Genomic DNA, 25,297 nt, shown 5'->3' on the forward strand with positions numbered 1-25,297 from the left:
CGGCATAGCATTTTTCTGACAAAGGCAAACGTCCGGCTCCTTGTCCCACAAGGAAGGTGCCAGCCCTGAAAGCTCTTGCTGCTCTTCACTGTCCCCGTGCAGCCTATGCACAGGCACAACAGCATTGGGGATCTGTGCTTGCCCAGGATCGGTACACCTCTCGGTGTCCGTTCTCGGCATAGCATTTTTCTGAAAAGGCAAACGTCCGGCTCCTTGTCCCACAAGGAAGGTGCCAGCCCTGAAAGCTCGTGCTGCTCTTCACTGTCCCCGTGCAGCCTATGCACAGGCACAACAGCATTGGGGATCTGTGCTTGCCCACAGGCGGCACATCTCACGGCGCTCGTTCTCGGCAGAGGCTCTTCCGAAAAGGCAAACGTCCGGCTCCTTGTCCCACAAGGAAGGTGCCAGCCCTGAAAGCTCTTGCTGCTCTTCACTGTCCCCGTGCAGCCTATGCACAGGCACAACAGCATTGGGGATCTGTGCTTGCCCAGGATCGGTACACCTCTCGGTGTCCGTTCTCGGCATAGCATTTTTCTGAAAAGGCAAACGTCCGGCTCCTTGTCCCACAAGGAAGGTGCCAGGCCTGAAAGCTCTTGCTGCTCTTCACTGTCCCCGTGCAGCCTATGCACAGGCACAACAGCATTGGGGATCTGTGCTTGCCCAGGATCGGTACACCTCTCGGTGTCCGTTCTCGGCATAGCATTTTTCTGACAAAGGCAAACGTCCGGCTCCTTGTCCCACAAGGAAGGTGCCAGCCCTGAAAGCTCTTGCTGCTCTTCACTGTCCCCGTGCAGCCTATGCACAGGCACAACAGCATTGGGGATCTGTGCTTGCCCAGGATCGGTACACCTCTCGGTGTCCGTTCTCGGCATAGCATTTTTCTGAAAAGGCAAACGTCCGGCTCCTTGTCCCACAAGGAAGGTGCCAGCCCTGAAAGCTCTTGCTGCTCTTCACTGTCCCCGTGCAGCCTATGCACAGGCACAACAGCATTGGGGATCTGTGCTTGCCCAGGAACTGTACACCTTTCGGTGTCCGTTCTCGGCAGAGCATTTTTCTGAAAAGGCAAACGTCCGGCTCCTTGTCCCACAAGGAAGGTGCCAGGCCTGAAAGCTCTTGCTGCTCTTCACTGTCCCCGTGCAGCCTATGCACAGGCACAACAGCACTGGGGATCTGTGCTTGCCCACAGGCGGCACATCTCACGGAGCTCGTTCTCGGCAGAGGCTCTTCCGAAAAGGCAAACGTCCGGCTCCTTGTCCCACAAGGAAGGTGCCAGCCCTGAAAGCTCGTGCTGCTCTTCACTGTCCCCGTGCAGCCTATGCACAGGCACAACAGCATTGGGGATCTGTGCTTGCCCAGGATCGGTACACCTCTCGGTGTCCGCTCTCGGCATAGCATTTTTCTGACAAAGGCAAACGTCCGGCTCCTTGTCCCACAAGGAAGGTGCCAGCCCTGAAAGCTCGTGCTGCTCTTCACTGTCCCCGTGCAGCCTATGCACAGGCACAACAGCATTGGGGATCTGTGCTTGCCCAGGATCGGTACACCTCTCGGTGTCCGTTCTCGGCATAGCATTTTTCTGACAAAGGCAAACGTCCGGCTCCTTGTCCCACAAGGAAGGTGCCAGCCCTGAAAGCTCTTGCTGCTCTTCACTGTCCCCGTGCAGCCTATGCACAGGCACAACAGCATTGGGGATCTGTGCTTGCCCAGGATCGGTACACCTCTCGGTGTCCGTTCTCGGCATAGCATTTTTCTGACAAAGGCAAACGTCCGGCTCCTTGTCCCACAAGGAAGGTGCCAGCCCTGAAAGCTCTTGCTGCTCTTCACTGTCCCCGTGCAGCCTATGCACAGGCACAACAGCATTGGGGATCTGTGCTTGCCCAGGATCGGTACACCTCTCGGTGTCCGTTCTCGGCATAGCATTGTTCTGACAAATGCAAACGTCCGGCTCCTTGTCCCACAAGGAAGGTGCCAGCCCTGAAAGCTCTTGCTGCTCTTCACTGTCCCCGTGCAGCCTATGCACAGGCACAACAGCACTGGGGATCTGTGCTTGCCCACAGGCGGCACATCTCACGGCGCTCGTTCTCGGCAGAGGCTCTTCCGAAAAGGCAAACGTCCGGCTCCTTGTCCCACAAGGAAGGTGCCAGCCCTGAAAGCTCTTGCTGCTCTTCACTGTCCCCGTGCAGCCTATGCACAGGCACAACAGCATTGGGGATCTGTGCTTGCCCAGGATCGGTACACCTCTCGGTGTCCGTTCTCGGCATAGCATTTTTCTGACAAAGGCAAACGTCCGGCTCCTTGTCCCACAAGGAAGGTGCCAGCCCTGAAAGCTCTTGCTGCTCTTCACTGTCCCCGTGCAGCCTATGCACAGGCACAACAGCATTGGGGATCTGTGCTTGCCCAGGATCGGTACACCTCTCGGTGTCCGTTCTCGGCATAGCATTTTTCTGAAAAGGCAAACGTCCGGCTCCTTGTCCCACAAGGAAGGTGCCAGCCCTGAAAGCTCGTGCTGCTCTTCACTGTCCCCGTGCAGCCTATGCACAGGCACAACAGCATTGGGGATCTGTGCTTGCCCACAGGCGGCACATCTCACGGCGCTCGTTCTCGGCAGAGGCTCTTCCGAAAAGGCAAACGTCCGGCTCCTTGTCCCACAAGGAAGGTGCCAGCCCTGAAAGCTCTTGCTGCTCTTCACTGTCCCCGTGCAGCCTATGCACAGGCACAACAGCATTGGGGATCTGTGCTTGCCCAGGATCGGTACACCTCTCGGTGTCCGTTCTCGGCATAGCATTTTTCTGAAAAGGCAAACGTCCGGCTCCTTGTCCCACAAGGAAGGTGCCAGGCCTGAAAGCTCTTGCTGCTCTTCACTGTCCCCGTGCAGCCTATGCACAGGCACAACAGCATTGGGGATCTGTGCTTGCCCAGGATCGGTACACCTCTCGGTGTCCGTTCTCGGCATAGCATTTTTCTGACAAAGGCAAACGTCCGGCTCCTTGTCCCACAAGGAAGGTGCCAGCCCTGAAAGCTCTTGCTGCTCTTCACTGTCCCCGTGCAGCCTATGCACAGGCACAACAGCATTGGGGATCTGTGCTTGCCCAGGATCGGTACACCTCTCGGTGTCCGTTCTCGGCATAGCATTTTTCTGACAAAGGCAAACGTCCGGCTCCTTGTCCCACAAGGAAGGTGCCAGCCCTGAAAGCTCGTGCTGCTCTTCACTGTCCCCGTGCAGCCTATGCACAGGCACAACAGCATTGGGGATCTGTGCTTGCCCAGGATCGGTACACCTCTCGGTGTCCGTTCTCGGCATAGCATTTTTCTGACAAATGCAAACGTCCGGCTCCTTGTCCCACAAGGAAGGTGCCAGGCCTGAAAGCTCTTGCTGCTCTTAGCTGTCCCCGTGCAGCCTATGCACAGGCACAACAGCACTGGGGATCTGTGCTTTCCCACAGGTGGCACATTTCACGGCGCTCGTTCTCGGCAGAGGCTCTTCCGAAAAGGCAAACGTCCGGCTCCTTGTCCCACAAGGAAGGTGCCAGCCCTGAAAGCTCTTGCTGCTCTTCACTGTCCCCGTGCAGCCTATGCACAGGCACAACAGCATTGGGGATCTGTGCTTGCCCAGGATCGGTACACCTCTCGGTGTCCGCTCTCGGCATAGCATTTTTCTGACAAAGGCAAACGTCCGGCTCCTTGTCCCACAAGGAAGGTGCCAGCCCTGAAAGCTCGTGCTGCTCTTCACTGTCCCCGTGCAGCCTATGCACAGGCACAACAGCATTGGGGATCTGTGCTTGCCCAGGATCGGTACACCTCTCGGTGTCCGTTCTCGGCATAGCATTGTTCTGACAAAGGCAAACGTCCGGCTCCTTGTCCCACAAGGAAGGTGCCAGCCCTGAAAGCTCTTGCTGCTCTTCACTGTCCCCGTGCAGCCTATGCACAGGCACAACAGCATTGGGGATCTGTGCTTGCCCAGGATCGGTACACCTCTCGGTGTCTGTTCTCGGCATAGCATTTTTCTGAAAAGGCAAACGTCCGGCTCCTTGTCCCACAAGGAAGGTGCCAGCCCTGAAAGCTCTTGCTGCTCTTCACTGTCCCCGTGCAGCCTATGCACAGGCACAACAGCATTGGGGATCTGTGCTTGCCCAGGATCGGTACACCTCTCGGTGTCCGTTCTCGGCATAGCATTTTTCTGACAAAGGCAAACGTCCGGCTCCTTGTCCCACAAGGAAGGTGCCAGCCCTGAAAGCTCTTGCTGCTCTTCACTGTCCCCGTGCAGCCTATGCACAGGCACAACAGCATTGGGGATCTGTGCTTGCCCAGGATCGGTACACCTCTCGGTGTCCGTTCTCGGCATAGCATTGTTCTGACAAATGCAAACGTCCGGCTCCTTGTCCCACAAGGAAGGTGCCAGCCCTGAAAGCTCTTGCTGCTCTTCACTGTCCCCGTGCAGCCTATGCACAGGCACAACAGCACTGGGGATCTGTGCTTGCCCACAGGCGGCACATCTCACGGCGCTCGTTCTCGGCAGAGGCTCTTCCGAAAAGGCAAACGTCCGGCTCCTTGTCCCACAAGGAAGGTGCCAGCCCTGAAAGCTCTTGCTGCTCTTCACTGTCCCCGTGCAGCCTATGCACAGGCACAACAGCATTGGGGATCTGTGCTTGCCCAGGATCGGTACACCTCTCGGTGTCCGTTCTCGGCATAGCATTTTTCTGACAAAGGCAAACGTCCGGCTCCTTGTCCCACAAGGAAGGTGCCAGCCCTGAAAGCTCTTGCTGCTCTTCACTGTCCCCGTGCAGCCTATGCAAGGCACAACAGCATTGGGGATCTGTGCTTGCCCAGGATCGGTACACCTCTCGGTGTCCGTTCTCGGCATAGCATTTTTCTGAAAAGGCAAACGTCCGGCTCCTTGTCCCACAAGGAAGGTGCCAGGCCTGAAAGCTCTTGCTGCTCTTCACTGTCCCCGTGCAGCCTATGCACAGGCACAACAGCATTGGGGATCTGTGCTTGCCCAGGATCGGTACACCTCTCGGTGTCCGTTCTCGGCATAGCATTTTTCTGACAAAGGCAAACGTCCGGCTCCTTGTCCCACAAGGAAGGTGCCAGCCCTGAAAGCTCTTGCTGCTCTTCACTGTCCCCGTGCAGCCTATGCACAGGCACAACAGCATTGGGGATCTGTGCTTGCCCAGGATCGGTACACCTCTCGGTGTCCGTTCTCGGCATAGCATTTTTCTGAAAAGGCAAACGTCCGGCTCCTTGTCCCACAAGGAAGGTGCCAGCCCTGAAAGCTCGTGCTGCTCTTCACTGTCCCCGTGCAGCCTATGCACAGGCACAACAGCATTGGGGATCTGTGCTTGCCCACAGGCGGCACATCTCACGGCGCTCGTTCTCGGCAGAGGCTCTTCCGAAAAGGCAAACGTCCGGCTCCTTGTCCCACAAGGAAGGTGCCAGCCCTGAAAGCTCTTGCTGCTCTTCACTGTCCCCGTGCAGCCTATGCACAGGCACAACAGCATTGGGGATCTGTGCTTGCCCAGGATCGGTACACCTCTCGGTGTCCGTTCTCGGCATAGCATTTTTCTGAAAAGGCAAACGTCCGGCTCCTTGTCCCACAAGGAAGGTGCCAGGCCTGAAAGCTCTTGCTGCTCTTCACTGTCCCCGTGCAGCCTATGCACAGGCACAACAGCATTGGGGATCTGTGCTTGCCCAGGATCGGTACACCTCTCGGTGTCCGTTCTCGGCATAGCATTTTTCTGACAAAGGCAAACGTCCGGCTCCTTGTCCCACAAGGAAGGTGCCAGCCCTGAAAGCTCTTGCTGCTCTTCACTGTCCCCGTGCAGCCTATGCACAGGCACAACAGCATTGGGGATCTGTGCTTGCCCAGGATCGGTACACCTCTCGGTGTCCGTTCTCGGCATAGCATTTTTCTGAAAAGGCAAACGTCCGGCTCCTTGTCCCACAAGGAAGGTGCCAGCCCTGAAAGCTCTTGCTGCTCTTCACTGTCCCCGTGCAGCCTATGCACAGGCACAACAGCATTGGGGATCTGTGCTTGCCCAGGAACTGTACACCTTTCGGTGTCCGTTCTCGGCATAGCATTTTTCTGAAAAGGCAAACGTCCGGCTCCTTGTCCCACAAGGAAGGTGCCAGGCCTGAAAGCTCTTGCTGCTCTTCACTGTCCCCGTGCAGCCTATGCACAGGCACAACAGCATTGGGGATCTGTGCTTGCCCACAGGCGGCACATCTCACGGAGCTCGTTCTCGGCAGAGGCTCTTCCGAAAAGGCAAACGTCCGGCTCCTTGTCCCACAAGGAAGGTGCCAGCCCTGAAAGCTCGTGCTGCTCTTCACTGTCCCCGTGCAGCCTATGCACAGGCACAACAGCATTGGGGATCTGTGCTTGCCCAGGATCGGTACACCTCTCGGTGTCCGCTCTCGGCATAGCATTTTTCTGACAAAGGCAAACGTCCGGCTCCTTGTCCCACAAGGAAGGTGCCAGCCCTGAAAGCTCGTGCTGCTCTTAGCTGTCCCCGTGCAGCCTATGCACAGGCACAACAGCACTGGGGATCTGTGCTTGCCCACAGGCGGCACATCTCACGGAGCTCGTTCTCGGCAGAGGCTCTTCCGAAAAGGCAAACGTCCGGCTCCTTGTCCCACAAGGAAGGTGCCAGCCCTGAAAGCTCGTGCTGCTCTTCACTGTCCCCGTGCAGCCTATGCACAGGCACAACAGCATTGGGGATCTGTGCTTGCCCAGGATCGGTACACCTCTCGGTGTCCGCTCTCGGCATAGCATTTTTCTGACAAAGGCAAACGTCCGGCTCCTTGTCCCACAAGGAAGGTGCCAGCCCTGAAAGCTCGTGCTGCTCTTCACTGTCCCCGTGCAGCCTATGCACAGGCACAACAGCATTGGGGATCTGTGCTTGCCCAGGATCGGTACACCTCTCGGTGTCCGTTCTCGGCATAGCATTGTTCTGACAAAGGCAAACGTCCGGCTCCTTGTCCCACAAGGAAGGTGCCAGCCCTGAAAGCTCTTGCTGCTCTTCACTGTCCCCGTGCAGCCTATGCACAGGCACAACAGCATTGGGGATCTGTGCTTGCCCAGGATCGGTACACCTCTCGGTGTCTGTTCTCGGCATAGCATTTTTCTGAAAAGGCAAACGTCCGGCTCCTTGTCCCACAAGGAAGGTGCCAGCCCTGAAAGCTCTTGCTGCTCTTCACTGTCCCCGTGCAGCCTATGCACAGGCACAACAGCATTGGGGATCTGTGCTTGCCCAGGATCGGTACACCTCTCGGTGTCCGTTCTCGGCATAGCATTTTTCTGAAAAGGCAAACGTCCGGCTCCTTGTCCCACAAGGAAGGTGCCAGGCCTGAAAGCTCTTGCTGCTCTTCACTGTCCCCGTGCAGCCTATGCACAGGCACAACAGCATTGGGGATCTGTGCTTGCCCAGGATCGGTACACCTCTCGGTGTCCGTTCTCGGCATAGCATTTTTCTGACAAAGGCAAACGTCCGGCTCCTTGTCCCACAAGGAAGGTGCCAGCCCTGAAAGCTCTTGCTGCTCTTCACTGTCCCCGTGCAGCCTATGCACAGGCACAACAGCATTGGGGATCTGTGCTTGCCCAGGATCGGTACACCTCTCGGTGTCCGTTCTCGGCATAGCATTTTTCTGACAAAGGCAAACGTCCGGCTCCTTGTCCCACAAGGAAGGTGCCAGCCCTGAAAGCTCGTGCTGCTCTTCACTGTCCCCGTGCAGCCTATGCACAGGCACAACAGCATTGGGGATCTGTGCTTGCCCAGGATCGGTACACCTCTCGGTGTCCGTTCTCGGCATAGCATTTTTCTGACAAATGCAAACGTCCGGCTCCTTGTCCCACAAGGAAGGTGCCAGGCCTGAAAGCTCTTGCTGCTCTTAGCTGTCCCCGTGCAGCCTATGCACAGGCACAACAGCACTGGGGATCTGTGCTTTCCCACAGGTGGCACATTTCACGGCGCTCGTTCTCGGCAGAGGCTCTTCCGAAAAGGCAAACGTCCGGCTCCTTGTCCCACAAGGAAGGTGCCAGCCCTGAAAGCTCGTGCTGCTCTTCACTGTCCCCGTGCAGCCTATGCACAGGCACAACAGCATTGGGGATCTGTGCTTGCCCAGGATCGGTACACCTCTCGGTGTCCGCTCTCGGCATAGCATTTTTCTGACAAAGGCAAACGTCCGGCTCCTTGTCCCACAAGGAAGGTGCCAGCCCTGAAAGCTCGTGCTGCTCTTCACTGTCCCCGTGCAGCCTATGCACAGGCACAACAGCATTGGGGATCTGTGCTTGCCCAGGATCGGTACACCTCTCGGTGTCCGTTCTCGGCATAGCATTGTTCTGACAAAGGCAAACGTCCGGCTCCTTGTCCCACAAGGAAGGTGCCAGCCCTGAAAGCTCTTGCTGCTCTTCACTGTCCCCGTGCAGCCTATGCACAGGCACAACAGCATTGGGGATCTGTGCTTGCCCAGGATCGGTACACCTCTCGGTGTCTGTTCTCGGCATAGCATTTTTCTGAAAAGGCAAACGTCCGGCTCCTTGTCCCACAAGGAAGGTGCCAGCCCTGAAAGCTCTTGCTGCTCTTCACTGTCCCCGTGCAGCCTATGCACAGGCACAACAGCATTGGGGATCTGTGCTTGCCCAGGATCGGTACACCTCTCGGTGTCCGTTCTCGGCATAGCATTTTTCTGACAAAGGCAAACGTCCGGCTCCTTGTCCCACAAGGAAGGTGCCAGCCCTGAAAGCTCTTGCTGCTCTTCACTGTCCCCGTGCAGCCTATGCACAGGCACAACAGCATTGGGGATCTGTGCTTGCCCAGGATCGGTACACCTCTCGGTGTCCGTTCTCGGCATAGCATTGTTCTGACAAATGCAAACGTCCGGCTCCTTGTCCCACAAGGAAGGTGCCAGCCCTGAAAGCTCTTGCTGCTCTTCACTGTCCCCGTGCAGCCTATGCACAGGCACAACAGCACTGGGGATCTGTGCTTGCCCACAGGCGGCACATCTCACGGCGCTCGTTCTCGGCAGAGGCTCTTCCGAAAAGGCAAACGTCCGGCTCCTTGTCCCACAAGGAAGGTGCCAGCCCTGAAAGCTCTTGCTGCTCTTCACTGTCCCCGTGCAGCCTATGCACAGGCACAACAACATTGGGGATCTGTGCTTGCCCAGGATCGGTACACCTCTCGGTGTCCGTTCTCGGCATAGCATTTTTCTGACAAAGGCAAACGTCCGGCTCCTTGTCCCACAAGGAAGGTGCCAGCCCTGAAAGCTCTTGCTGCTCTTCACTGTCCCCGTGCAGCCTATGCAAGGCACAACAGCATTGGGGATCTGTGCTTGCCCAGGATCGGTACACCTCTCGGTGTCCGTTCTCGGCATAGCATTTTTCTGAAAAGGCAAACGTCCGGCTCCTTGTCCCACAAGGAAGGTGCCAGGCCTGAAAGCTCTTGCTGCTCTTCACTGTCCCCGTGCAGCCTATGCACAGGCACAACAGCATTGGGGATCTGTGCTTGCCCAGGATCGGTACACCTCTCGGTGTCCGTTTTCGGCATAGCATTTTTCTGACAAAGGCAAACGTCCGGCTCCTTGTCCCACAAGGAAGGTGCCAGCCCTGAAAGCTCTTGCTGCTCTTCACTGTCCCCGTGCAGCCTATGCACAGGCACAACAGCATTGGGGATCTGTGCTTGCCCAGGATCGGTACACCTCTCGGTGTCCGTTCTCGGCATAGCATTTTTCTGAAAAGGCAAACGTCCGGCTCCTTGTCCCACAAGGAAGGTGCCAGCCCTGAAAGCTCGTGCTGCTCTTCACTGTCCCCGTGCAGCCTATGCACAGGCACAACAGCATTGGGGATCTGTGCTTGCCCACAGGCGGCACATCTCACGGCGCTCGTTCTCGGCAGAGGCTCTTCCGAAAAGGCAAACGTCCGGCTCCTTGTCCCACAAGGAAGGTGCCAGCCCTGAAAGCTCTTGCTGCTCTTCACTGTCCCCGTGCAGCCTATGCACAGGCACAACAGCATTGGGGATCTGTGCTTGCCCAGGATCGGTACACCTCTCGGTGTCCGTTCTCGGCATAGCATTTTTCTGAAAAGGCAAACGTCCGGCTCCTTGTCCCACAAGGAAGGTGCCAGGCCTGAAAGCTCTTGCTGCTCTTCACTGTCCCCGTGCAGCCTATGCACAGGCACAACAGCATTGGGGATCTGTGCTTGCCCAGGATCGGTACACCTCTCGGTGTCCGTTCTCGGCATAGCATTTTTCTGACAAAGGCAAACGTCCGGCTCCTTGTCCCACAAGGAAGGTGCCAGCCCTGAAAGCTCTTGCTGCTCTTCACTGTCCCCGTGCAGCCTATGCACAGGCACAACAGCATTGGGGATCTGTGCTTGCCCAGGATCGGTACACCTCTCGGTGTCCGTTCTCGGCATAGCATTTTTCTGAAAAGGCAAACGTCCGGCTCCTTGTCCCACAAGGAAGGTGCCAGCCCTGAAAGCTCTTGCTGCTCTTCACTGTCCCCGTGCAGCCTATGCACAGGCACAACAGCATTGGGGATCTGTGCTTGCCCAGGAACTGTACACCTTTCGGTGTCCGTTCTCGGCAGAGCATTTTTCTGAAAAGGCAAACGTCCGGCTCCTTGTCCCACAAGGAAGGTGCCAGGCCTGAAAGCTCTTGCTGCTCTTCACTGTCCCCGTGCAGCCTATGCACAGGCACAACAGCACTGGGGATCTGTGCTTGCCCACAGGCGGCACATCTCACGGAGCTCGTTCTCGGCAGAGGCTCTTCCGAAAAGGCAAACGTCCGGCTCCTTGTCCCACAAGGAAGGTGCCAGCCCTGAAAGCTCGTGCTGCTCTTCACTGTCCCCGTGCAGCCTATGCACAGGCACAACAGCATTGGGGATCTGTGCTTGCCCAGGATCGGTACACCTCTCGGTGTCCGCTCTCGGCATAGCATTTTTCTGACAAAGGCAAACGTCCGGCTCCTTGTCCCACAAGGAAGGTGCCAGCCCTGAAAGCTCGTGCTGCTCTTAGCTGTCCCCGTGCAGCCTATGCACAGGCACAACAGCACTGGGGATCTGTGCTTGCCCACAGGCGGCACATCTCACGGAGCTCGTTCTCGGCAGAGGCTCTTCCGAAAAGGCAAACGTCCGGCTCCTTGTCCCACAAGGAAGGTGCCAGCCCTGAAAGCTCGTGCTGCTCTTCACTGTCCCCGTGCAGCCTATGCACAGGCACAACAGCATTGGGGATCTGTGCTTGCCCAGGATCGGTACACCTCTCGGTGTCCGCTCTCGGCATAGCATTTTTCTGACAAAGGCAAACGTCCGGCTCCTTGTCCCACAAGGAAGGTGCCAGCCCTGAAAGCTCGTGCTGCTCTTCACTGTCCCCGTGCAGCCTATGCACAGGCACAACAGCATTGGGGATCTGTGCTTGCCCAGGATCGGTACACCTCTCGGTGTCCGTTCTCGGCATAGCATTGTTCTGACAAAGGCAAACGTCCGGCTCCTTGTCCCACAAGGAAGGTGCCAGCCCTGAAAGCTCTTGCTGCTCTTCACTGTCCCCGTGCAGCCTATGCACAGGCACAACAGCATTGGGGATCTGTGCTTGCCCAGGATCGGTACACCTCTCGGTGTCTGTTCTCGGCATAGCATTTTTCTGAAAAGGCAAACGTCCGGCTCCTTGTCCCACAAGGAAGGTGCCAGCCCTGAAAGCTCTTGCTGCTCTTCACTGTCCCCGTGCAGCCTATGCACAGGCACAACAGCATTGGGGATCTGTGCTTGCCCAGGATCGGTACACCTCTCGGTGTCCGTTCTCGGCATAGCATTTTTCTGACAAAGGCAAACGTCCGGCTCCTTGTCCCACAAGGAAGGTGCCAGCCCTGAAAGCTCTTGCTGCTCTTCACTGTCCCCGTGCAGCCTATGCACAGGCACAACAGCATTGGGGATCTGTGCTTGCCCAGGATCGGTACACCTCTCGGTGTCCGTTCTCGGCATAGCATTGTTCTGACAAATGCAAACGTCCGGCTCCTTGTCCCACAAGGAAGGTGCCAGCCCTGAAAGCTCTTGCTGCTCTTCACTGTCCCCGTGCAGCCTATGCACAGGCACAACAGCACTGGGGATCTGTGCTTGCCCACAGGCGGCACATCTCACGGCGCTCGTTCTCGGCAGAGGCTCTTCCGAAAAGGCAAACGTCCGGCTCCTTGTCCCACAAGGAAGGTGCCAGCCCTGAAAGCTCTTGCTGCTCTTCACTGTCCCCGTGCAGCCTATGCACAGGCACAACAGCATTGGGGATCTGTGCTTGCCCAGGATCGGTACACCTCTCGGTGTCCGTTCTCGGCATAGCATTTTTCTGACAAAGGCAAACGTCCGGCTCCTTGTCCCACAAGGAAGGTGCCAGCCCTGAAAGCTCTTGCTGCTCTTCACTGTCCCCGTGCAGCCTATGCAAGGCACAACAGCATTGGGGATCTGTGCTTGCCCAGGATCGGTACACCTCTCGGTGTCCGTTCTCGGCATAGCATTTTTCTGAAAAGGCAAACGTCCGGCTCCTTGTCCCACAAGGAAGGTGCCAGGCCTGAAAGCTCTTGCTGCTCTTCACTGTCCCCGTGCAGCCTATGCACAGGCACAACAGCATTGGGGATCTGTGCTTGCCCAGGATCGGTACACCTCTCGGTGTCCGTTCTCGGCATAGCATTTTTCTGACAAAGGCAAACGTCCGGCTCCTTGTCCCACAAGGAAGGTGCCAGCCCTGAAAGCTCTTGCTGCTCTTCACTGTCCCCGTGCAGCCTATGCACAGGCACAACAGCATTGGGGATCTGTGCTTGCCCAGGATCGGTACACCTCTCGGTGTCCGTTCTCGGCATAGCATTTTTCTGAAAAGGCAAACGTCCGGCTCCTTGTCCCACAAGGAAGGTGCCAGCCCTGAAAGCTCGTGCTGCTCTTCACTGTCCCCGTGCAGCCTATGCACAGGCACAACAGCATTGGGGATCTGTGCTTGCCCACAGGCGGCACATCTCACGGCGCTCGTTCTCGGCAGAGGCTCTTCCGAAAAGGCAAACGTCCGGCTCCTTGTCCCACAAGGAAGGTGCCAGCCCTGAAAGCTCTTGCTGCTCTTCACTGTCCCCGTGCAGCCTATGCACAGGCACAACAGCATTGGGGATCTGTGCTTGCCCAGGATCGGTACACCTCTCGGTGTCCGTTCTCGGCATAGCATTTTTCTGAAAAGGCAAACGTCCGGCTCCTTGTCCCACAAGGAAGGTGCCAGGCCTGAAAGCTCTTGCTGCTCTTCACTGTCCCCGTGCAGCCTATGCACAGGCACAACAGCATTGGGGATCTGTGCTTGCCCAGGATCGGTACACCTCTCGGTGTCCGTTCTCGGCATAGCATTTTTCTGACAAAGGCAAACGTCCGGCTCCTTGTCCCACAAGGAAGGTGCCAGCCCTGAAAGCTCTTGCTGCTCTTCACTGTCCCCGTGCAGCCTATGCACAGGCACAACAGCATTGGGGATCTGTGCTTGCCCAGGATCGGTACACCTCTCGGTGTCTGTTCTCGGCATAGCATTTTTCTGACAAAGGCAAACGTCCGGCTCCTTGTCCCACAAGGAAGGTGCCAGCCCTGAAAGCTCGTGCTGCTCTTCACTGTCCCCGTGCAGCCTATGCACAGGCACAACAGCATTGGGGATCTGTGCTTGCCCAGGATCGGTACACCTCTCGGTGTCCGTTCTCGGCATAGCATTTTTCTGACAAATGCAAACGTCCGGCTCCTTGTCCCACAAGGAAGGTGCCAGGCCTGAAAGCTCTTGCTGCTCTTAGCTGTCCCCGTGCAGCCTATGCACAGGCACAACAGCACTGGGGATCTGTGCTTTCCCACAGGTGGCACATTTCACGGCGCTCGTTCTCGGCAGAGGCTCTTCCGAAAAGGCAAACGTCCGGCTCCTTGTCCCACAAGGAAGGTGCCAGCCCTGAAAGCTCTTGCTGCTCTTCACTGTCCCCGTGCAGCCTATGCACAGGCACAACAGCATTGGGGATCTGTGCTTGCCCAGGAACTGTACACCTTTCCGTGTCCGTTCTCGGCATAGCATTTTTCTGAAAAGGCAAACGTCCGGCTCCTTGTCCCACAAGGAAGGTGCCAGCCCTGAAAGCTCGTGCTGCTCTTCACTGTCCCCGTGCAGCCTATGCACAGGCACAACAGCATTGGGGATCTGTGCTTGCCCAGGATCGGTACACCTCTCGGTGTCCGTTCTCGGCATAGCATTTTTCTGAAAAGGCAAACGTCCGGCTCCTTGTCCCACAAGGAAGGTGCCAGCCCTGAAAGCTCGTGCTGCTCTTCACTGTCCCCGTGCAGCCTATGCACAGGCACAACAGCATTGGAGATCTGTGCTTGCCCAGGATCGGTACACCTCTCGGTGTCCGTTCTCGGCATAGCATTTTTCTGACAAAGGCAAACGTCCGGCTCCTTGTCCCACAAGGAAGGTGCCAGGCCTGAAAGCTCTTGCTGCTCTTCACTGTCCCCGTGCAGCCTATGCACAGGCACAACAGCATTGGGGATCTGTGCTTGCCCAGGATCGGTACACCTCTCGGTGTCCGTTCTCGGCATAGCATTTTTCTGACAAAGGCAAACGTCCGGCTCCTTGTCCCACAAGGAAGGTGCCAGCCCTGAAAGCTCTTGCTGCTCTTCACTGTCCCCGTGCAGCCTATGCACAGGCACAACAGCATTGGGGATCTCTGCTTGCCCAGGATCGGTACACCTCTCGGTGTCCGTTCTCGGCATAGCATTTTTCTGACAAATGCAAACGTCCGGCTCCTTGTCCTACAAGGAAGGTGCAGGCCTGAAAGCTCGTGCTGCTCTTAGCTGTCCCCGTGCAGCCTATGCACAGGCACAACAGCACTGGGGATCTGTGCTTTCCCACAGGTGGCACATTTCACGGCGCTCGTTCTCGGCAGAGGCTCTTCCGAAAAGGCAAACGTCCGGCTCCTTGTCCCACAAGGAAGGTGCCAGCCCTGAAAGCTCTTGCTGCTCTTCACTGTCCCCGTGCAGCCTATGCACAGGCACAACAGCATTGGGGATCTGTGCTTGCCCAGGATCGGTACACCTCTCGGTGTCCGTTCTCGGCATAGCATTTTTCTGAAAAGGCAAACGTCCGGCTCCTTGTCCCACAAGGAAGGTGCCAGCCCTGAAAGCTCGTGCTGCTCTTCACTGTCCCCGTGCAGCCTATGCACAGGCACAACAGCATTGGGGATCTGTGCTTGCCCAGGATCGGTACACCTCTCGGTGTCCGTTCTCGGCATAGCATTTTTCTGACAAAGGCAAACGTCCGGCTCCTTGTCCCACAAGGAAGGTGCCAGCCCTGAAAGCTCTTGCTGCTCTTCACTGTCCCCGTGCAGCCTATGCAAGGCACAACAGCATTGGGGATCTGTGCTTGCCCAGGATCGGTACACCTCTCGGTGTCCGTTCTCGGCATAGCATTTTTCTGAAAAGGCAAACGTCCGGCTCCTTGTCCCACAAGGAAGGTGCCAGGCCTGAAAGCTCTTGCTGCTCTTCACTGTCCCCGTGCAGCCTATGCACAGGCACAACAGCATTGGGGATCTGTGCTTGCCCAGGATCGGTACACCTCTCGGTGTCCGTTCTCGGCATAGCATTTTTCTGACAAAGGCAAACGTCCGGCTCCTTGTCCCACAAGGAAGGTGCCAGCCCTGAAAGCTCTTGCTGCTCTTCACTGTCCCCGTGCAGCCTATGCACAGGCACAACAGCATTGGGGATCTGTGCTTGCCCAGGATCGGTACACCTCTCGGTGTCCGTTCTCGGCATAGCATTTTTCTGAAAAGGCAAACGTCCGGCTCCTTGTCCCACAAGGAAGGTGCCAGCCCTGAAAGCTCGTGCTGCTCTTCACTGTCCCCGTGCAGCCTATGCACAGGCACAACAGCATTGGGGATCTGTGCTTGCCCACAGGCGGCACATCTCACGGCGCTCGTTCTCGGCAGAGGCTCTTCCGAAAAGGCAAACGTCCGGCTCCTTGTCCCACAAGGAAGGTGCCAGCCCTGAAAGCTCTTGCTGCTCTTCACTGTCCCCGTGCAGCCTATGCACAGGCACAACAGCATTGGGGATCTGTGCTTGCCCAGGATCGGTACACCTCTCGGTGTCCGTTCTCGGCAGAGCATTTTTCTGAAAAGGCAAACGTCCGGCTCCTTGTCCCACAAGGAAGGTGCCAGGCCTGAAAGCTCTTGCTGCTCTTCACTGTCCCCGTGCAGCCTATGCACAGGCACAACAGCATTGGGGATCTGTGCTTGCCCAGGATCGGTACACCTCTCGGTGTCCGTTCTCGGCATAGCATTTTTCTGACAAAGGCAAACGTCCGGCTCCTTGTCCCACAAGGAAGGTGCCAGCCCTGAAAGCTCGTGCTGCTCTTCACTGTCCCCGTGCAGCCTATGCACAGGCACAACAGCATTGGGGATCTGTGCTTGCCCAGGATCGGTACACCTCTCGGTGTCCGTTCTCGGCATAGCATTTTTCTGACAAATGCAAACGTCCGGCTCCTTGTCCCACAAGGAAGGTGCCAGGCCTGAAAGCTCTTGCTGCTCTTAGCTGTCCCCGTGCAGCCTATGCACAGGCACAACAGCACTGGGGATCTGTGCTTTCCCACAGGTGGCACATTTCACGGCGCTCGTTCTCGGCAGAGGCTCTTCCGAAAAGGCAAACGTCCGGCTCCTTGTCCCACAAGGAAGGTGCCAGCCCTGAAAGCTCTTGCTGCTCTTCACTGTCCCCGTGCAGCCTATGCACAGGCACAACAGCATTGGGGATCTGTGCTTGCCCAGGAACTGTACACCTTTCCGTGTCCGTTCTCGGCATAGCATTTTTCTGAAAAGGCAAACGTCCGGCTCCTTGTCCCACAAGGAAGGTGCCAGCCCTGAAAGCTCGTGCTGCTCTTCACTGTCCCCGTGCAGCCTATGCACAGGCACAACAGCATTGGGGATCTGTGCTTGCCCAGGATCGGTACACCTCTCGGTGTCCGTTCTCGGCATAGCATTTTTCTGAAAAGGCAAACGTCCGGCTCCTTGTCCCACAAGGAAGGTGCCAGCCCTGAAAGCTCGTGCTGCTCTTCACTGTCCCCGTACAGCCTATGCACAGGCACAACAGCATTGGAGATCTGTGCTTGCCCAGGATCGGTACACCTCTCGGTGTCCGTTCTCGGCATAGCATTTTTCTGACAAAGGCAAACGTCCGGCTCCTTGTCCCACAAGGAAGGTGCCAGGCCTGAAAGCTCTTGCTGCTCTTCACTGTCCCCGTGCAGCCTATGCACAGGCACAACAGCATTGGGGATCTGTGCTTGCCCAGGATCGGTACACCTCTCGGTGTCCGTTCTCGGCATAGCATTTTTCTGACAAAGGCAAACGTCCGGCTCCTTGTCCCACAAGGAAGGTGCCAGCCCTGAAAGCTCTTGCTGCTCTTCACTGTCCCCGTGCAGCCTATGCACAGGCACAACAGCATTGGGGATCTGTGCTTGCCCAGGATCGGTACACCTCTCGGTGTCCGTTCTCGGCATAGCATTGTTCTGACAAATGCAAACGTCCGGCTCCTTGTCCTACAAGGAAGGTGCAGGCCTGAAAGCTCGTGCTGCTCTTAGCTGTCCCCGTGCAGCCTATGCACAGGCACAACAGCACTGGGGATCTGTGCTTTCCCACAGGTGGCACATTTCACGGCGCTCGTTCTCGGCAGAGGCTCTTCCGAAAAGGCAAACGTCCGGCTCCTTGTCCCACAAGGAAGGTGCCAGCCCTGAAAGCTCTTGCTGCTCTTCACTGTCCCCGTGCAGCCTATGCACAGGCACAACAGCATTGGGGATCTGTGCTTGCCCAGGATCGGTACACCTCTCGGTGTCCGTTCTCGGCATAGCATTTTTCTGAAAAGGCAAACGTCCGGCTCCTTGTCCCACAAGGAAGGTGCCAGCCCTGAAAGCTCGTGCTGCTCTTCACTGTCCCCGTGCAGCCTATGCACAGGCACAACAGCATTGGGGATCTGTGCTTGCCCAGGATCGGTACACCTTTCGGTGTCCGTTCTCGGCAGAGCATTTTTCTGAAAAGGCAAACGTCCGGCTCCTTGTCCCACAAGGAAGGTGCCAGGCCTGAAAGCTCTTGCTGCTCTTCACTGTCCCCGTGCAGCCTATGCACAGGCACAACAGCATTGGGGATCTGTGCTTGCCCAGGAACTGTACACCTCTCGGTGTCCGTTCTCGGCATAGCATTTTTCTGACAAAGGCAAACGTCCGGCTCCTTGTCCCACAAGGAAGGTGCCAGCCCTGAAAGCTCTTGCTGCTCTTCACTGTCCCCGTGCAGCCTATGCACAGGCACAACAGCATTGGGGATCTGTGCTTGCCCAGGATCGGTACACCTCTCGGTGTCCGTTCTCGGCATAGCATTTTTCTGAAAAGGCAAACGTCCGGCTCCTTGTCCCACAAGGAAGGTGCCAGCCCTGAAAGCTCTTGCTGCTCTTCACTGTCCCCGTGCAGCCTATGCACAGGCACAACAGCATTGGGGATCTGTGCTTGCCCAGGATCGGTACACCTCTCGGTGTCCGTTCTCGGCATAGCATTTTTCTGACAAAGGCAAACGTCCGGCTCCTTGTCCCACAAGGAAGGTGCCAGCCCTGAAAGCTCGTGCTGCTCTTCACTGTCCCCGTGCAGCCTATGCACAGGCACAACAGCATTGGGGATCTGTGCTTGCCCAGGATCGGTACACCTCTCGGTGTCCGTTCTCGGCATAGCATTGTTCTGACAAATGCAAACGTCCGGCTCCTTGTCCCACAAGGAAGGTGCCAGCCCTGAAAGCTCTTGCTGCTCTTCACTGTCCCCGTGCAGCCTATGCACAGGCACAACAGCACTGGGGATCTGTGCTTGCCCACAGGCGGCACATCTCACGGCGCTCGTTCTCGGCAGAGGCTCTTCCGAAAAGGCAAACGTCCGGCTCCTTGTCCCACAAGGAAGGTGCCAGCCCTGAAAGCTCTTGCTGCTCTTCACTGTCCCCGTGCAGCCTATGCACAGGCACAACAGCATTGGGGATCTGTGCTTGCCCAGGATCGGTACACCTCTCGGTGTCCGTTCTCGGCATAGCATTTTTCTGACAAAGGCAAACGTCCGGCTCCTTGTCCCACAAGGAAGGTGCCAGCCCTGAAAGCTCTTGCTGCTCTTCACTGTCCCCGTGCAGCCTATGCACAGGCACAACAGCATTGGGGATCTGTGCTTGCCCAGGATTGGTACACCTCTCGGTGTCCGTTCTCGGCATAGCATTTTTCTGAAAAGGCAAACGTCCGGCTCCTTGTCCCACAAGGAAGGTGCCAGGCCTGAAAGCTCTTGCTGCTCTTCACTGTCCCCGTGCAGCCTATGCACAGGCACAACAGCATTGGGGATCTGTGCTTGCCCAGGATCGGTACACCTCTCGGTGTCCGCTCTCGGCATAGCATTTTTCTGACAAAGGCAAACGTCCGGCTCCTTGTCCCACAAGGAAGGTGCCAGCCCTGAAAGCTCGTGCTGCTCTTCACTGTCCCCGTGCAGCCTATGCACAGGCACAACAGCATTGGGGATCTGTGCTTGCCCAGGATCGGTACACCTCTCGGTGTCCGTTCTCGGCATAGCATTGTTCTGACAAAGGCAAACGTCCGGCTCCTTGTCCCACAAGGAAGGTGCCAGCCCTGAAAGCTCTTGCTGCTCTTCACTGTCCCCGTGCAGCCTATGCACAGGCACAACAGCACTGGGGATCTGTGCTTGCCCACAGGCGGCACATCTCACGGCGCTCGTTCTCGGCAGAGGCTCTTCCGAAAAGGCAAACGTCCGGCTCCTTGTCCCACAAGGAAGGTGCCAGCCCTGAAAGCTCGTGCTGCTCTTCACTGTCCCCGTGCAGCCTATGCACAGGCACAACAGCATTGGGGATCTGTGCTTGCCCAGGAACTGTACACCTCTCGGTGTCCGTTCTCGGCATAGCATTTTTCTGAAAAGGCAAACGTCCGGCTCCTTGTCCCACAAGGAAGGTGCCAGGCCTGAAAGCTCGTGCTGCTCTTAGCTGTCCCCGTGCAGCCTATGCACAGGCACAACAGCACTGGGGATCTGTGCTTTCCCACAGGTGGCACATTTCACGGCGCTCGTTCTCGGCAGAGGCTCTTCCGAAAAGGCAAACGTCCGGCTCCTTGTCCCACAAGGAAGGTGCCAGCCCTGAAAGCTCTTGCTGCTCTTCACTGTCCCCGTGCAGCCTATGCACAGGCACAACAGCATTGGGGATCTGTGCTTGCCCAGGATCGGTACACCTCTCGGTGTCCGTTCTCGGCATAGCATTTTTCTGAAAAGGCAAACGTCCGGCTCCTTGTCCCACAAGGAAGGTGCCAGCCCTGAAAGCTCTTGCTGCTCTTCACTGTCCCCGTGCAGCCTATGCACAGGCACAACAGCATTGGGGATCTGTGCTTGCCCAGGATCGGTACACCTCTCGGTGTCCGTTCTCGGCATAGCATTTTTCTGACAAAGGCAAACGTCCGGCTCCTTGTCCCACAAGGAAGGTGCCAGCCCTGAAAGCTCTTGCTGCTCTTCACTGTCCCCGTGCAGCCTATGCACAGGCACAACAGCATTGGGGATCTGTGCTTGCCCAGGATCGGTACACCTCTCGGTGTCCGTTCTCGGCATAGCATTTTTCTGACAAAGGCAAACGTCCGGCTCCTTGTCCCACAAGGAAGGTGCCAGCCCTGAAAGCTCTTGCTGCTCTTCACTGTCCCCGTGCAGCCTATGCACAGGCACAACAGCATTGGGGATCTCTGCTTGCCCAGGATCGGTACACCTCTCGGTGTCCGTTCTCGGCATAGCATTTTTCTGACAAATGCAAACGTCCGGCTCCTTGTCCTACAAGGAAGGTGCAGGACTGAAAGCTCGTGCTGCTCTTAGCTGTCCCCGTGCAGCCTATGCACAGGCACAACAGCACTGGGGATCTGTGCTTTCCCACAGGTGGCACATTTCACGGCGCTCGTTCTCGGCAGAGGCTCTTCCGAAAAGGCAAACGTCCGGCTCCTTGTCCCACAAGGAAGGTGCCAGCCCTGAAAGCTCTTGCTGCTCTTCACTGTCCCCGTGCAGCCTATGCACAGGCACAACAGCATTGGGGATCTGTGCTTGCCCAGGATCGGTACACCTCTCGGTGTCCGTTCTCGGCATAGCATTTTTCTGAAAAGGCAAACGTCCGGCTCCTTGTCCCACAAGGAAGGTGCCAGCCCTGAAAGCTCTTGCTGCTCTTCACTGTCCCCGTGCAGCCTATGCACAGGCACAACAGCATTGGGGATCTGTGCTTGCCCAGGATCGGTACACCTTTCGGTGTCCGTTCTCGGCAGAGCATTTTTCTGAAAAGGCAAACGTCCGGCTCCTTGTCCCACAAGGAAGGTGCCAGGCCTGAAAGCTCTTGCTGCTCTTCACTGTCCCCGTGCAGCCTATGCACAGGCACAACAGCACTGGGGATCTGTGCTTGCCCACAGGCGGCACATCTCACGGAGCTCGTTCTCGGCAGAGGCTCTTCCGAAAAGGCAAACGTCCGGCTCCTTGTCCCACAAGGAAGGTGCCAGCCCTGAAAGCTCGTGCTGCTCTTCACTGTCCCCGTGCAGCCTATGCACAGGCACAACAGCATTGGGGATCTGTGCTTGCCCAGGATCGGTACACCTCTCGGTGTCCGCTCTCGGCATAGCATTTTTCTGACAAAGGCAAACGTCCGGCTCCTTGTCCCACAAGGAAGGTGCCAGCCCTGAAAGCTCGTGCTGCTCTTAGCTGTCCCCGTGCAGCCTATGCACAGGCACAACAGCACTGGGGATCTGTGCTTGCCCACAGGCGGCACATCTCACGGCGCTCGTTCTCGGCAGAGGCTCTTCCGAAAAGGCAAACGTCCGGCTCCTTGTCCCACAAGGAAGGTGCCAGCCCTGAAAGCTCGTGCTGCTCTTCACTGTCCCCGTGCAGCCTATGCACAGGCACAACAGCATTGGGGATCTGTGCTTGCCCAGGATCGGTACACCTCTCGGTGTCCGTTCTCGGCATAGCATTGTTCTGACAAAGGCAAACGTCCGGCTCCTTGTCCCACAAGGAAGGTGCCAGCCCTGAAAGCTCTTGCTGCTCTTCACTGTCCCCGTGCAGCCTATGCACAGGCACAACAGCATTGGGGATCTGTGCTTGCCCAGGATCGGTACACCTCTCGGTGTCTGTTCTCGGCATAGCATTTTTCTGAAAAGGCAAACGTCCGGCTCCTTGTCCCACAAGGAAGGTGCCAGCCCTGAAAGCTCGTGCTGCTCTTCACTGTCCCCGTGCAGCCTATGCACAGGCACAACAGCATTGGGGATCTGTGCTTGCCCAGGAACTGTACACCTCTCGGTGTCCGTTCTCGGCATAGCATTTTTCTGAAAAGGCAAACGTCCGGCTCCTTGTCCCACAAGGAAGGTGCCAGGCCTGAAAGCTCGTGCTGCTCTTAGCTGTCCCCGTGCAGCCTATGCACAGGCACAACAGCATTGGGGATCTGTGCTTTCCCACAGGTGGCACATTTCACGGCGCTCGTTCTCGGCAGAGGCTCTTCCGAAAAGGCAAACGTCCGGCTCCTTGTCCCACAAGGAAGGTGCCAGCCCTGAAAGCTCTTGCTGCTCTTCACTGTCCCCGTGCAGCCTATGCACAGGCACAACAGCATTGGGGATCTGTGCTTGCCCAGGATCGGTACACCTCTCGGTGTCCGTTCTCGGCATAGCATTTTTCTGAAAAGGCAAACGTCCGGCTCCTTGTCCCACAAGGAAGGTGCCAGCCCTGAAAGCTCTTGCTGCTCTTCACTGTCCCCGTGCAGCCTATGCACAGGCACAACAGCATTGGGGATCTCTGCTTGCCCAGGATCGGTACACCTCTCGGTGTCCGTTCTCGGCATAGCATTTTTCTGACAAAGGCAAACGTCCGGCTCCTTGTCCCACAAGGAAGGTGCCAGCCCTGAAAGCTCTTGCTGCTCTTCACTGTCCCCGTGCAGCCTATGCAAGGCACAACAGCATTGGGGATCTGTGCTTGCCCAGGATCGGTACACCTCTCGGTGTCCGTTCTCGGCATAGCATTTTTCTGAAAAGGCAAACGTCCGGCTCCTTGTCCCACAAGGAAGGTGCCAGGCCTGAAAGCTCTTGCTGCTCTTCACTGTCCCCGTGCAGCCTATGCACAGGCACAACAGCATTGGGGATCTGTGCTTGCCCAGGATCGGTACACCTCTCGGTGTCCGTTCTCGGCATAGCATTTTTCTGACAAAGGCAAACGTCCGGCTCCTTGTCCCACAAGGAAGGTGCCAGCCCTGAAAGCTCTTGCTGCTCTTCACTGTCCCCGTGCAGCCTATGCACAGGCACAACAGCATTGGGGATCTGTGCTTGCCCAGGATCGGTACACCTCTCGGTGTCCGTTCTCGGCATAGCATTTTTCTGAAAAGGCAAACGTCCGGCTCCTTGTCCCACAAGGAAGGTGCCAGCCCTGAAAGCTCGTGCTGCTCTTCACTGTCCCCGTGCAGCCTATGCACAGGCACAACAGCATTGGGGATCTGTGCTTGCCCACAGGCGGCACATCTCACGGCGCTCGTTCTCGGCAGAGGCTCTTCCGAAAAGGCAAACGTCCGGCTCCTTGTCCCACAAGGAAGGTGCCAGCCCTGAAAGCTCTTGCTGCTCTTCACTGTCCCCGTGCAGCCTATGCACAGGCACAACAGCATTGGGGATCTGTGCTTGCCCAGGATCGGTACACCTCTCGGTGTCCGTTCTCGGCATAGCATTTTTCTGAAAAGGCAAACGTCCGGCTCCTTGTCCCACAAGGAAGGTGCCAGGCCTGAAAGCTCTTGCTGCTCTTCACTGTCCCCGTGCAGCCTATGCACAGGCACAACAGCATTGGGGATCTGTGCTTGCCCAGGATCGGTACACCTCTCGGTGTCCGTTCTCGGCATAGCATTTTTCTGACAAAGGCAAACGTCCGGCTCCTTGTCCCACAAGGAAGGTGCCAGCCCTGAAAGCTCTTGCTGCTCTTCACTGTCCCCGTGCAGCCTATGCACAGGCACAACAGCATTGGGGATCTGTGCTTGCCCAGGATCGGTACACCTCTCGGTGTCCGTTCTCGGCATAGCATTTTTCTGACAAAGGCAAACGTCCGGCTCCTTGTCCCACAAGGAAGGTGCCAGCCCTGAAAGCTCGTGCTGCTCTTCACTGTCCCCGTGCAGCCTATGCACAGGCACAACAGCATTGGGGATCTGTGCTTGCCCAGGATCGGTACACCTCTCGGTGTCCGTTCTCGGCATAGCATTTTTCTGACAAATGCAAACGTCCGGCTCCTTGTCCCACAAGGAAGGTGCCAGGCCTGAAAGCTCTTGCTGCTCTTAGCTGTCCCCGTGCAGCCTATGCACAGGCACAACAGCACTGGGGATCTGTGCTTTCCCACAGGTGGCACATTTCACGGCGCTCGTTCTCGGCAGAGGCTCTTCCGAAAAGGCAAACGTCCGGCTCCTTGTCCCACAAGGAAGGTGCCAGCCCTGAAAGCTCTTGCTGCTCTTCACTGTCCCCGTGCAGCCTATGCACAGGCACAACAGCATTGGGGATCTGTGCTTGCCCAGGAACTGTACACCTTTCCGTGTCCGTTCTCGGCATAGCATTTTTCTGAAAAGGCAAACGTCCGGCTCCTTGTCCCACAAGGAAGGTGCCAGCCCTGAAAGCTCTTGCTGCTCTTCACTGTCCCCGTGCAGCCTATGCACAGGCACAACAGCATTGGGGATCTGTGCTTGCCCAGGATCGGTACACCTCTCGGTGTCCGTTCTCGGCATAGCATTGTTCTGACAAATGCAAACGTCCGGCTCCTTGTCCCACAAGGAAGGTGCCAGCCCTGAAAGCTCTTGCTGCTCTTCACTGTCCCCGTGCAGCCTATGCACAGGCACAACAGCACTGGGGATCTGTGCTTGCCCACAGGCGGCACATCTCACGGCGCTCGTTCTCGGCAGAGGCTCTTCCGAAAAGGCAAACGTCCGGCTCCTTGTCCCACAAGGAAGGTGCCAGCCCTGAAAGCTCTTGCTGCTCTTCACTGTCCCCGTGCAGCCTATGCACAGGCACAACAGCATTGGGGATCTGTGCTTGCCCAGGATCGGTACACCTCTCGGTGTCCGTTCTCGGCATAGCATTTTTCTGACAAAGGCAAACGTCCGGCTCCTTGTCCCACAAGGAAGGTGCCAGCCCTGAAAGCTCTTGCTGCTCTTCACTGTCCCCGTGCAGCCTATGCAAGGCACAACAGCATTGGGGATCTGTGCTTGCCCAGGATCGGTACACCTCTCGGTGTCCGTTCTCGGCATAGCAT

Source organism: Buteo buteo, chromosome 22 (assembly GCF_964188355.1).
Source record: "Buteo buteo chromosome 22, bButBut1.hap1.1, whole genome shotgun sequence".
NCBI lineage: Eukaryota > Metazoa > Chordata > Aves > Accipitriformes > Accipitridae > Buteo > Buteo buteo.